This window comes from Arachis ipaensis, chromosome B09 (genome assembly GCF_000816755.2).
Source record: "Arachis ipaensis cultivar K30076 chromosome B09, Araip1.1, whole genome shotgun sequence".
NCBI lineage: Eukaryota > Viridiplantae > Streptophyta > Magnoliopsida > Fabales > Fabaceae > Arachis > Arachis ipaensis.
The window spans coordinates 124,082,033-124,097,250 of NC_029793.2; positions in this window are offsets into that span (position 1 = coordinate 124,082,033).

Here is a 15,218-nt window from a genome sequence, read left to right on the forward strand (position 1 = left end):
ATTAATCGACGATAAATTTAACTATTTTTTATTATTTATTTATTATTTTTTTTTTGAATTAAGTGGAAATCAAATAGTATTTTTAATGAAAACATTCAGTTATATATAATGTGAAATATCGAGCGTATAGAATAAAAATTCAAAAAAATAAGATATCGTTAAATAAATTAAAATAAAATCCTAATGACTACGGATCCTGATGGTCATTGTCATACCATTAGCCTTGCTGAGGCAACAATCTAGGTGCTGGTGTCGGTGCTTGTCCTGACTCCTTTGTAGAGGATGGAGAGCCCCTCCAACATGTCTACCTATCGTTATGTCTACCTAAAACAATGTAATTATATCATAATCTAATTAAATTTTAATAAAAAAATACAGAAGATGGAACTAACCCTAGCATGCATTGTAATTATACAATCTTACAAATTAAAGTTTAAACATATAACAAGCTAGTTAAACTATACTTAGGTTATCCTTATTTAGATTCATCATTTTCTTCTGGTTTATCCTCTTCTTCCGAGGTAACTTTCTAATCATCGAACTTGTCTTCTTCTTCTTTGTCTCCATCCACCCCTTTTCTTGATCATCATCTATAACAGTCGACCTAAAGGTGATCCGATCACCAGTTTGAACCACCATCTTCGAAGAAGTTAGGTCATCAATTTAATAAGGTTCTTAATCCTCGTTCCATCAGACTCGATGTGACATCTTGCCTTAGTCTTTATTACAACCACCCAACTAGACTTGCATAACTCCGGATAAGACAAATAGTATATTTATCGTGCATTTTGAGATAGAATAAAAGGATCGTAATGCCTATATTTTTTGGTCACATTTATTTCAGTGATATTATAGTCCTAGTGCTTTCGTATTCCTATTCGCGAACTTGAATCATATCATTCACATTTAAACACATACCTTGTACATAGTGTGATAAAAATACTCTAATTGAATTATTTTGGCTAAGAATGCTTCGTAGATGCTACCCTCAATCCGAGTTCTGTTCTTCAATTCGCTTGAATGATCCAATCAATCTCTCAAAATAGTACATCCACCTAAATTAGACTGGCCCATACACTCTTGCTTAGTATGGCATGTGGATTGCTAAGTGTTTCATCACATAAAAAAAATCCTAGAGGGAATATCCTCTCTAACTTACAAAATATGATGGAAATGTTCTTTTCCATGACAGTGAGATCATCAATCATAAGTTTCGTAGCACACAACTCCCTAAAGAACTCATTTATTTCTGTGAGGGATTTCCAAATGTTGGTAGAAAGTTCTTTGAACGCAACAAAAAGCAATGACTCCATAAATACATGACAATCATAACTCTTCAACCTTGTAATAAGCTTACTGTGTGAGACATTTAATTCGCACACCTACCCAAATTAGAGACTTAACTATTAGGAAACTTCAGTCCCCTCCCCCCTAATCTATCTACAAATATTTTGTCTCTAATCCTTCGTTAGAGTGAACACAACTTTTGGTTTAACCCATCGGTCGTTGTCAAGTCTCTTTAAGTTCATATCTTACCACCTACAAATGTCCACCAAGTCTAACTTTACCTTATCATTATCCTTGGTTCGCTCATCGTCTATTTTCGTATGCATGATGTTGTCAAACACGTTTTTTTCAATATGCATCACGTCAAGACAATGACAAACCATGTATTTTCAATAAGGAAACTCCCAAAATATATTTTATTTCATCAATTATGCTCCCTACCATATGTCGAAGGTCTCAACCCTGCCCCGTTATCATAGTTTCTTGTTCAATTTTATTCTTCCTAAATGAGTATTTATTGCGTCGAAAAGGATGATCAAACTCAAGGAATCTTTGATAAAAACAAACCACGAATTCTTATCCCATTCTTCAGCCAAAATGACTTTGTATCCTCCATATAAATGGGACACGATATTCTGCCGAGTAGACCATTCGAACAATGTAATACCCCAATTACCCTAAACCTTACCTCTAGCCGTAAAGCAAAGGTTAATCAGAGGTTACGACAGTCCTAAGGCTTATACATATTTATATATAGAAGGAAATAATATATTCTAGAAGCCTGATGAAGGATTAAGCTCAAAGGCAGAATTACAAAAGCATGAAACGTTCACATGAAGCTAATGCATAAGATACAAGGTATAGGTATAAGAGAATAAAATATATATAAATATAAGAATATAATAATCATAGAGAACTAGCCGCAGCTTGCGGAGTTTAAGCCGACTAGTTACAAATAGAAAGATACAAAGTTTTAGAATTAAAACAGCTTATACAACATATCTCTCAAATAAGCCTCTAAGGCCATAAAGATAAATATACAAAAGGTGAGAGAATATACTATGACGAAAGCAAAACAGAAATAAACAAAGAACAAACCATACTCCGCTCTGTCACCATATCCGCAATCTCACTGAAGTAGATTACGACCTACATCTGAAAAACAACAATAAAGTATGGAATGAGAATCGGAGGTTCTCAGTATGGTAACAGTGCCCGGTTTTCAATTCTAAATTATTTTTGTCCTTTTAAAATAATAAATCAAATTTTTCAAAATCTTATTTTTTTCAAAACACAATATTGGAGGTTCTCAGTATGGTAACAGTGCCCGGTTCGGCTGCCGGTTCTCGGTCTTTCGCAGAAAATACATTTTCTAACTCAGAAAAATTCATTGAAATCAAATTTCACCTTTATATCTTCAAATTAAAACTTCTAAATTTTGAGTGTATCTCGAGCACTTAAATTATTATTTTTGTAAAAACGGTTTTTACGTGAAAAACCCCGATTCTTACAAACAACATCCTGTATGTATAAAAGTCATTGATGGTCTACATGAATACAATATCTATTTGAAATTTATTTTAGTTGAAATATCATACGTCTCTACACAAAGGGTTGTAAGAAGACATCAATTTTGGTCTTTGGATTGCTTGGACTGGGTATGATACAAGTTAAGAACATATATGGCTCCTTCATGTATATTTTGGGAAATAGATTATAAGGAGTCACCACAACAGGCTAACAAGAGTACAAGTTACTGAAATTAGAGTTTGGTGCAAACTTATTAGAGAATAAAGCTAATCTAACATTTCTATACTCACTCGCAAATGTAGAGTGGACCCAATCAAAGTGCTTTGAAGCCTCTCTATATGACGGGTGCATCATAAAACCATCATCTCTCTTGTTGTCACTATGCCAAGTCATGTGAGGCTTCAAACTTATCAAGGCATACAATCTTTTTTGCTTAAGGATTAGGAGCAAGTAGTGTATCATTTTGTTTGGAACTCTCTTTAATCTCCGTTTACCAATCTATTCTCTCTTTACTTGAATCTCAGTGCATCGCAAAATTTACAAGTAATGAGGTCTACATTTCCCTTGTAATACAATATACAACCATTCAATGAATAATAATCAATTTTGTTTATCTCAAAATTTGTTTTCTTTTATAGAAATATTGTATGTGGGATCCTCAACGCAATGCAAGAATTCGTCAAATTTTTTAGATTAAAGGGAGTGCTCAATTAAGAGGGTTGATGAATCAAGAGAGATTCAAATATTCAAAAGGCTCCAACTATGTACCAAAATATATTCCTAAATCAGTTTGGCGTCAACTATTGCATTACTGGGTTACAGATCCGCATTTTAAGAACTGGTCAGCAGTAAATACTGTAAATCGAGCATCAAATGTTGGAAGTTCTATGCATACTGGTGGTTCCATATCTATGGGTGAACATGCACGCAGAATGGTAAGATAAAAATAGTTTAATTTAGTCTTGTTATTATTATGTGCAATGTTTTCTTATTCTTTTTTCTATCCTCTGGATTAAAACTATAATATTATAGGAGAAAGCTACGGGAGTAAAACCTTCTCTAGAGGAGGTTCATACTAAATGCCACACCAAAAAGAACAAAAGTTGGATTGATGAAAGATCTGAGAAAGTCATTGTATGTGATGCTAGTTTATTTTTCTTCTTTCGTCTTTTTCAAAAATAATTTTTACTATATGTTAGAATTTTTTTCATGGCATATTTAGTTGCAATTAAAATGAATTAGTTTTGTAGGGTGAATTCAAAAAGCGAAAGATAGAACTTTCTCAAGTAGCTTTATCATTGGATAATGAGGGAGATGTTGAGGCATCTAAGGAAGGTGATAAACCACTATTTTATGGTTTATCTTATGCTCAATTGAGTGGTTTTTATCAATTCTTTACTCACTTATTCATATAATTTGCATGGTTTTACAAATCCTTCCTAATTCTGTAATATAATTGAAAACATGTTTCCTAGGCCTTTGAATTGTCAAATTTAATTACCCTTTATTACCATTCGATGCCGTGATATGTGTGTTAAGTATTTTCAGGCTATATAGGGCAGGAACGACTTAGAGGATGGAAAGAAAACATGCAAAAGTGGAAGGAAAGTAAGAAAATGAAGTTTTGAGGAGTTAGCAGCGACGCGTACGCATAGGCGACGCGTACGCGTGACTAGCGCAGAAGACAAGCGACGCGTACGCGTAACCTACGCGTACGCGTGACATGCGCCACGTGCAGAAACTTACAGAAAGCGTTGGGGGGATTTCTGGGCTGTTTTTGGCCCAGTTTCAAGCCCGAAAAACACAGATTAGAGGCTGCAGAGTGGGGGAATCACATTCATTCATTCATCAATTCATTCATAGAATTTTAGGTTTTTAGATGTAGTTTCTAGGGAGAGAGGCTCTCTCCTCTCTCTAGGTTTTAGGATTTCTCTTAGTTTTAGGTTTATTTCTTCTCAATTCCAGGTTCAATGTTCCTTTAATTTAGTTTCTCTTCTACTTTTAATTGTCTTAGCATTCTAGTTTATTTATCTTTTCAATTGAATTTATGAACTCTTCGTGTTAGATTTGATTTTCCCATTTAATACAATTTGAGGTATTTCATATTTATTGCTTCTTCTATTTTTTGTTAGTCATTTATGTTTGAAATTGGTTATTTGGATTTCATATTCCTTGTTAGTTCTCTATGTAATTATGTTATTCCTTCCAAGTGTTTGACAAAATACTTGGAAGGGTTTTAATTTAGATTTTTCTGATCTTGGCTTTGGTTGAGTAATTGGAGACTCTTGAGTTATCAAACTCCTTTGATGATTGATAATTGAAAGTTGCTGGTTAGTTTGGATCCCTCTAAAGCTAGTCTTTCCTTAGGAGTTGACTAGGACTTGAGGAATCAAATTGATTTGTCCACTTGACTTTCCTTCATAGTTAGAGGTTAACTAAGTGGGAGCAATGAATGATTCTCATGACAATTGATAAGGATAACTAGGATAGGACGTCTAGTTCTCATACCTTGCCAAGAGTTTTTTCTAGTTATTAATTTACTTTCTTGCCATTTTATTTCCTTGTTCAACCTTTCAAAAAACCCAAAAAGATACTTTTTCATAACCAATAATAACTACACCTCCCTGCAATTCCTTGAGAGACGACCCGAGATTTGAATATTTCGGTTATTATTTTTAAGGGGTTTGTTACTTGTGACAACCAAAATTTTTGTATGAAATGATTCTTTGTGGTTTAGAAGCTATACTTACAACGAGAATTTATTGTGAAATTCTTTACCACACAAAAATCCATTCATCAAAAATGGTGCCGTTGCCGGGGAATTGGAAACGTGTGCCTTATTATTGGTTATTGTGAATATTGTGAATAACTTTTGCTTTTTGTTTCTTTGTTAGTTATTTCTAGTTTTAGGAATTTATTTTTATTAAATTTTATTAGTTTTTTTTTTATTTCTCTTGCTACTATGAATTCTCACCCCTTTGGCTATAAGTTTGGGTACAATCAAGTTGTAGGAAGAGGAGATTACAATGCGAGCTTGGATCAAGGATGGGACAATCAAAGATGGGAGGAGCTACAAGGATTTGATCAACCCTCTTGGCAACAACCACCCCCAAGATATTATCAACAACCATTCTATGATGCTTACCAAGACAATGGTTATGGTGGACCTCTTCGTGACAATCGACACCACAATATACCTATAAACCCCCTCCTCAACATAGCTTTGAACCACCATGCTCACAAGCCCCTCTCCACCATTCACCTCCATATGACCCTAACCCTTATCCATCATTTCAACCACTATACGAACCATACATAGAATCACCCCAACTCCAAAATAACTACTCTCAAGAACCACTTTCCTACTATGAACCTTTTCTCCAAAATAATGAACCCTTCTATGAACACCCACTGGATAGCAACACCCTTAGTGTTATTCACCAAGAGCAATTACAGCTTCAGACCACACTTACTTCTACTCTCACTAGTCTCACCTCTACTCTCTAAACCCTTATATCCCGTGTGGATGCATCAATCCAAGAGCAACATGATCCCAATCATGCTATTGACACGGAACAAGAGAGAAGGGATCGGCTTGAAGATGAAGGAGTAGCTGCAAAACTGGTGAGGGAAGACATCAAGGAGGAGTTCGATTTTGTATTAGAGCAATTGGAGGAAGCCATAATTATCGAAGAAGAAGAAGAAGTGGTTGAAGACCTAGGAGATGCTGAACCTCCATGGGAATTGAGAGTTATAGAGAATTCTGCCAAAAAGTCTGAAATTGATGTTGATGAGGAGGATAGTGCACAACCTCCAAGACATATTCCTTGTGAAGAATTGGATGGAACAGAACAAGAAGCAATTTCCCTTGGTGATGATGATCATGAATCAAACCCACCTAGTGGTGAACTTGCATCCGCAATTGAACCCCTTGAGTTTGAAGAACTTTCTCCGAGTGAATTCGAAGATGACGTGGAGGTAGACTTTTCTCAACCTCCAACTTATGACTTGAGTAATGGGGAAGAATTAGAAGATTTTGATCAAGGCGCGGTTGAAGTTGAAGAGGTTTGCAAGGAGGTGGAAGACTTCACAGAAGAGCACAAGGGAGTAGAGCCTGCAAGACCATTGGAAATACCTCTCCCAAAGCCATTACCACCCAATACAACATTCAAGTGGGTAAAATCCTTATCCTTAACCTTTACCTTCCCACTTGAATATGGTTTACTTGATACGGATGGTCAACTTAGAGCTCTTTGTGGCTTTAAGAGTAAGAGGGAGACGGTTAATGGTAGGAGTTGGCATGCAAGGTTCAATATGGTTGTATACTCCAAATTAAAGTACAAGGATTGGTGTAAAGCTCGATTGAATGGGTCTCGGAAGTTGTTTGGGTATCTCAGTAGGAATTCGGATTACGTGCCACCCGGTTGGAACAATGATGATCAATGCAAAGACGGGTGCAAAAGCAAGGTTTGGGACCCCGGAATTCATTCTACCAATCAACACTCCTGGGACCTTGTCACTTGCTTTAACTTGCTCGAAGACTTTATGTGCCTGGTTTGGGACCCCGGAGGCTATTGGAATTACAAACATTGGTAGGGATTCCTTGATGAGTTCAAGCACAAGCCACCATGACAAGGGGCTCACCAAATGTCCAACTTAAAGACTTTAACTAAAAGTGCTAGGTGGGAGACAACCCACCATGGTATGGTCTTTCATTTTTATCCTTAGTTTTATTTTATTCTATTTTTATTAGTGTTCATTCATAATGACTGCATCAGCATCTGTATTCTGTATTCTGCAAAAAAAAAAAAGAGCAACCCACGCGTGCATGTAGGCCATGCGTAGGCATCGATATAAACTTGGTTCCCCCATCCAACGACCAGAAAGTTGTGATAGAATCGTGCGGCTGGTGTGCTAGAGGCACAATTCGAGCCATGCGTACGCGTCCCTGATGCGTACGCGTCAATTTCATTTTTGGCACACCACGCGTGGACGTGCTCGACGCACACGCGTCGCATGAAAAACCTTGCCCCCTCCAATCTAAACAGAGAGTTACACGAAAACGACGTTGAAACTGTGCGTTTAGCACAATTTCAGCCGACGCGTACGCGTGCTTCACGCGTACGCGTGCTTCACGCGTACGCCTCATCTTCATTTATCCCTTTTCACGCGTTCGCATCTATGACGCGTATGTGTCGACGCACTTTTCTCTCATCCACGCTCAAGCGTGATCCACGGGTATGCGTGGGTTTGATTTCATTAACTCCTGACGCGAGATCCCTACCCCTCGCGTTGCCCAATCTTCTTCTTTCCCCTCCAACTTCTCTTCCCTCTCCCTCTCTTCCCCTCCATTGAAACCCCATCACCACCACCATCTACGTTCCATCACCACTCCGTTCTGGAAACCCAGAATCGCTGTCGACTGCCCCCATCTCCTTCCTCTCTTCTTCTCCTTCTTCTCTATCCTCTCAACCCTTCGCGCCGACCCCACGCACCGCCGCGGCCAGCCTTGCACCACCGTCTCTGGGTAGCACTCCCCTTTCCACTTCCTTTTTTTTTCCAATTCTGTTACTGCACTTCCCATGTTCCCCTGCTTCCATCTCTGTATTTCAAATTCTCCTTCTGTTCAATTAAGTTAGTTTGCTTCTTTCAATTATGTTACAAATTAGGATAGTTAGAAATGCATGATTCTTAGTGGATTTTAGGTGGTTAGGTAGCTAGGATGTGGTTAGTAGATTTAGGTCTGATCATTGCTCTGTTCTTACTGTCTGGAATGGTTAATTCATCTCTGTTTGTGCTAATGACTTGCCCTGTGCTAAATTAATCTGCCTTGATGCTGTTAATTGGGTTTGCATTATTAATTATGCTATCTTATTGTTTCAATAATTTACTTTTGGGCTAAACTGGTTTATTGTTGCTGCTGAGTATTATCTGGAATTGCTGAAGTTCTTATATGAGTTGATTTGGTTCCTTGATATTGGATTCTTGATGTATGATTTTGATGGATTTTAGATCTGAGTTGCTATTGCTGTTGCATTCTTGTTGCAAGTTAATGTTCATTGTTGATTCAGTGAAGCTTAATTCTTTGAATCCATACCCCTTATAAATGACTGCTTGCTGAATTTAATAAAGAGAGGCTGAATGTATATTCTCTTTTTGAGCAATTTTTGATGCATTGGTGCCATGGTTTCAGCCATTATTTTGTCCATTGATCATAGAGAGCATGCTGCATCCGCTTGATTGGTTATGAAATGCCTGCTTATTGCTGTCTTATTGGCTCATTTGCTTATTCCCTGTGAATTTATATATGGTTTTGTTACTTCCAATTGTTAATGAATTCATAGGAAACCCAAATTGATTGGTTGAGTTTGGGGATTCGCCAGCTGCTTTGTTCTGCTTAATGATGCCTGCATCATATGAATTGTCTTGTTCTTCATGCTAATTGACAAATGTTGCATTTCATATGAGCTTGACTTGACTTGTTGATTGGCTGCTGTTTATTTATTTTGGGAACGCTCACATTACTGCCGAAATGCTGCCCAATTTTTCTGAAAACTATTTTCTTCAACTGCCACTCATGAATTGACTTTAATGCTTTTGAATTATGATTTATTTGGTTTCAACCAAAGCCAATTCATGGGATGATGGGTTAGCATTCCCATTCCTTTTGGTTCCCTTCCTATTTGAATTGCATTGTTGATGATCTACTATCTTTTGTGCTTCTTTCACTACATGATTTATCATCAATAATCTGCATTATATGCTTGAATGTGGGCTTGCTTGTTCTTAAACCTTTTGAACTTCTTTTAGTTAGGAACTACATTACCATGCCACTAATTCTAACCTCCTTCTCTGACTTTTAACTAAATTGACTTTTTCACTTTTCTTTTTCACTTTCATCCTTTTTCAAACTAACTCTTTTAATCCCTTTCATGGAATGTTAATTGTTATTTCTTAACAGACAAGCATTATAGATTTCATTGTATAAATTCTTGGATTGTGATTTCTGATTGATTTCTGTGAATCCTACCTTTCTTTCATTCCAAGATTTTATCTCTTTATGACTCACTTCATGCTTTGGCTTTCATTCCTCTTTTGTCTATCTACTGCTTGTTATGCTTGCATATTGTTTACCTTTCTATTTTTCTGCTTTAGTTTGATAAATTGTATCCTGGAATTTCTATTTTTTAGGATGTCTGATAGGAAAGGCAAAGGCAAGGCTATGGCCAGCTCTGGCAAGAGGAAGAGGGGACAGTCATCCGTTGCTCTAGCGGATGTTCTATCAGATGAATCTTGGCGTGAAAAGAACTTCACTGATAAAGAGAAAGTTTATTAGATTGTGCCAGCCAATGACCCAGTTAAATTTGCAAATCTCTACTGTGAACTCAAATTTTCGGTCTTTGCGGAAAAACGGCATCTCTATTTGGAAAAGACGCTCAAAATACCAACTGAATTAAAGAAGTACACTGAAGAGCAGATCAAACAGAGAGGTTAGGTATTTCTGGAGAGGGATCTGACAGAGGTAAACGTATCATGGGTCCGTGAATTCTATTTGTAACTACTACAAGACGACCCTTGATGCTATGCAGCTTCGGGGCAAGCAAATCTTGGTCACAAAGGAGGCCATAGAGGATATCCTCCACTTTCAGCCTAAACCAGATGATGCAGATGGTTATCAGAAGGCTGAGGAGTCCATTAGATTCATGAGTTTTGACTGGGATGCTGTCAGGCGCACCATAGCCATTGATCCTGATGTCCCATGGGCTATGGGAAAGTCAAAGCTAACCCCCAGGGGTATCAAGATTATTTATCTCAATGATGAGGCTAGGCTATGGCAGTAAATACTGAGCAATTATGTGATGCCTAGTACTCATGAGTTAGAAGTGCCAGCTGCCATGATCATCCTTATCTGGTGAGTCATGGAAGAAAAGGAACTATACCTTCCACGGTTCATCAGAAAGTACATAGCCAGAGTTCATGTTCGAGGCACCCTGTCATTTCCCTATCTGATCACCCAGTTGGCTCGTCGAGCTGAGGTGCCTTGGGAGGTAGAGGATGAGAAGCCACCGATTGCCGAATGTAAGAAAGTCATTCCGCACGGCAAGCGATTCGGACCTTTAGGCCACAGACTACCTACTTCTACTACTTCTACTGATGCGGCCACATCCTCAGCAGCACCTTCAGCGCTTGCAACACCACTTGTTTCCACAGCACCTTCATCCGCTTCCCAGCCAGTCTATCACCTGGTGCACCGCCTCTTTGAGCGCCTTGATCAGATGGAGCGCCGGAATCAGCGGCGTTATGAGCAGTCTGAGCGTCGCAATAAGCAACGCTATGAACATCTGAAGCTGCTTGTGACCACTGGGCGCACTGACATCCCCTCCGAGCCTGACACACCCTCGGAGCACTCTGAGGAGGAGGAGGAGGATGAGCAAGAGGAGGATGCACAGGAGGAGGACCAGCAGCAGGCACAGCTAGAGGAGATTGAGCTTGAGTAGCCTGCAAAGCCTCAGGCACCTACACAACCAGAGCCCATAGAGCCAGCAGCACACCCTTCAGTAGGCGATGACCCTTCACACCCGGCTTGACTAGAGCATCGAGGATGATGCTGTGATATAAGTGTGGGGAGGTTACCATCTCTGGCGGATTCTACTTTGGTGAACTATTTTAGACTTTTTATCCTATTTTTGCTTTATTTTGTATTTTGCTTTATTTTCTTTTATTTTATTTTTCTTTTAGTATTTGCACATTTCTATTTTATTGTACTCTTGTTTATATTTACTTGGTTGCATTCTGCATTTTGGGCTTGTATATATCTTAGATATTTAGCTTGAACTGCACTTTTAGTCTATTAGTTGTGATATAGAAAAAAGTGGATTATTGAGCTTAGTTCATCCATTTAGCATATGAGAATTTGGTTTAATTGAAAATAGGGAGTAAAACTAGAAATTTTTATAATCACAACAATTCATTCAGTATATATATAGTAATAAATGTCGGTCAATTGATGAAAATTTTCAAGGAATATATCTTTTTCTTAGAAAAGGCATTTAAGATTTACATTGATTTGAGTTAAAACCTTTTGGTAACTTGCATGATATATACATATAATTGGAATATGGTTTTTGAGCTAAGAACACACAACCCGTGAGTTTTTGAGCTTAATTGCATGGTTATACTATTTAACCATAATATTTTTTCTTGTGTGTTTTCTTCTCTATGATTGTAATCTATATTTTGTTCCATTCTATATGTCCATTGTTTAGTGTACTTTCATGCTTATATGTGATTGAGACCATCATTTGTTATTAGCTCACTTATCCCAAATAGCCTACTATTTCAACTACCTTTATTTGCCACTTTGAGCCTTTTAATCCCTTTTGTTTCATATTTTACCACATCACTAGCCTTAAGCAAAAAAATAATTGATTACCCCAACTGAATCTTTGGTTGGCTTAAGATAGAGATTGTGTATCAATTAAGTGTGGAGAATTGTGGGAACTTGGGTTGATAAGAAAGTGTTGAATTTTATTGATAAGATATTGGGAATTTGGGTGCATACTCATGTAAAACCAGAAAGACCACATACATTGATATGTTATGTTTGCTTTCATAATAAAAAAACCAAAAATATTCAAATATAACATTGTCCCAAAATTAAGTTCAATAAAAGAATCATTGCATATGTGATAAAATAGAAGAAAAACTCTGATACATGAGTAGGTGAAATATACAAAGGTGTGATTTTTAGGAGCTAGGCATGATTTTAGAGTTACATAGAGTGTGTATTTGATCGGTGAGAGCTTAGGTTAGTCAAAGATTCATATTATAGCTCACTTGGCCATACATATATCATCACCTTTACCTTGACCCCATTACAACCTTGAAAAAACCTCATGATGTTTGCATTTGTACACTTGATAATTGTTGATTGGTTAGATGAAGAAGAAAGTTTTAGAAAGCATGACTAGAGAAGAGTAGAGTGATTAACCCAAAACACTTGAGTGATTAGAGTGTATATACAATTCCAGTGAGGGTTCACTTGCTCATTTCCATATGTCCATAATTGATCATTTCTTATCATGCAAGTTTGTGAACTCTTTCGATTAACTCAACTCAATTGTGAATATGTTTTGATATGATTGATTTAGTCCTTGATTGTGCATATATGATTTCTTAAAAATTTGACTCAATTTGACCACATGTATACTTATATATATAGATAGATAGTAATTAGAATAGCATGATGCATGTAGGTAGCTTGCATCTAGATAGGTTGCATTGCATAAGTTCCACCATTCTACCTTTACTCTTTTGGTTCTCTTGAGCTTAGCATGAGGACATGCTAATGTTTAAATGTGGGGAGATTGATAAACCACTATTTTATGGTTTATCTTGTGCTCAATTGAGTGGTTTTTATCAATTCTTTACTCACTTATTCATATAATTTGCATGATTTTACAAATCCTTCCTAATTCTGTGATATAATTGAAAACATGTTTCCTAGGCCTTTAAATTGTCAAATTTAATTACCCTTTATTACCATTCGATGCCGTGATCTATGTGTTAAGTGTTTTCAGGCTATATAGGGCAAGAACGGCTTAGAGGATAGAAAGAAAACATGCAAAAGTGGAAGGAACGTAAGAAAATGAAGTTTTGAGGAGCTGGCAGCGACGCGTACGCATGGGCGACGCGTACGCGTGACTAGCGCAGAGACAAGCAACGCGTACGCGTGACCTACGCATACGCGTGACATGAGCCACGTGCAGAAACTTGCAAAAAGCGCTGGGGGGATTTCTGGGCTATTTTTGGCCCAGTTTTAAGCCCGAAAAACACAGATTAGAGGCTGCAGAGTGGGGGAATTACATTCATTCATTCATCAATTCATTCATAGAATTTTAGGTTTTTAGATGTAGTTTCTAGGGAGAGAGGCTCTCTCCTCTCTCTAGGTTTTAGGATTTCTCTTAGTTTTAGGTTTATTTCTTCTCAATTCCAGGTTCAATGTTCCTTTAATTTAGTTTCTCTTCTACTTTTAATTGTCTTAGCATTCTAGTTTATTTATCTTTCCAATTGAATTTATGAACTCTTCAGGTTAGATTTGATTTTCCCATTTAATGCAATTTGAGGTATTTCATATTTATTGCTTCTTCTATTATTTGTTAGTCATTGATGTTTGAAATTGGTTATTTGGATTTCATATTCCTTGTTAGTTTTCTATGTAATTATGTTATGCCTTCCAAGTGTTTGACAAAATGCTTGGAAGAGTTTTAAGTTAGATTTTTCTGATCTTGGCTTTGGTTGAGTAATTGGAGACTCTTGAGTTATCAAACTCCTTTGATGATTGATAATTGAAAGTTGCTGGTTGGTTTGGATCCCTCTAAAGCTAGTCTTTCCTTAGGAGTTGACTAGTACTTGAGGAATCAAATTGATTTGTCCACTTGACTTTCCTTCATAGTTAGAGGTTAACTAAGTGGGAGCAATGAACGATTTTCATCACAATTGACAAGGATAACTAGGATAGGACGTCTAGTTCTTATACCTTGCCAAGAGCTTTTTCTAGTTATTAATTTACTTTCTTGCCATTTTATTTCCTTGTTCAACCTTTCAAAAAACCCAAAAAGATACTTTTCCATAACCAATAATAACTACACCTCCCTACAATTCCTTGAGAGACGACCCGAGGTTTGAATATTTCGATTATTATTTTTAAGGGGTTTGTTACTTGTGACAACCAAAATTTTTATATGAAAGGATTATTTGTGGTTTAGAAGCTATATTTGCAACGAGAATTTATTATGAAATTCTTTACCACACAAAAATCCGTTCATCAGAAAGCCTAGATATACCAGATGATTACACTATTTGGAACGAAGGTGTGACAAAAGGGAAAAAGAAAGCAGTTTCTTTTGGTTTAGATCTCTCTTCAAAGTTGGACTCCAGAAATTGCTCAGAGACATCCAAAGACAATCTAAATATTGAGCAAGAACTTCACATGTGGAAAGAAAAGGCAAAAGAGCAAGAAATGATCAATGAAGAGAAAAAGGTTAAGTTGAATGATGCTGAGCCCAAGTTAAAAGATCAAGGACGTCAACTAAAAGCTCAACAAAAAAGAATTGGTTCTACTAAAAAGACACTTCATACTTTGTATAAAAAATTGAATTTTCCACTTCCTTCAACCTTGTCTGTTCCTGCAGAAGATGAGCTTGGGATAGGCTCTAGTGATGATGAGGATGATAACATGAGTAATTGATGTCTGGAGTATATATTTTTTATGATTTAGATTAAGAAATTTTTAGGTGAATTAGTTAGTACATTTTATATTATTCATGATATTTGACCTTTTTAAAGGCTTTGTTTGTTTTAGTTTAAATATTTTTTTCTTATTTTAGTTTAATTACATT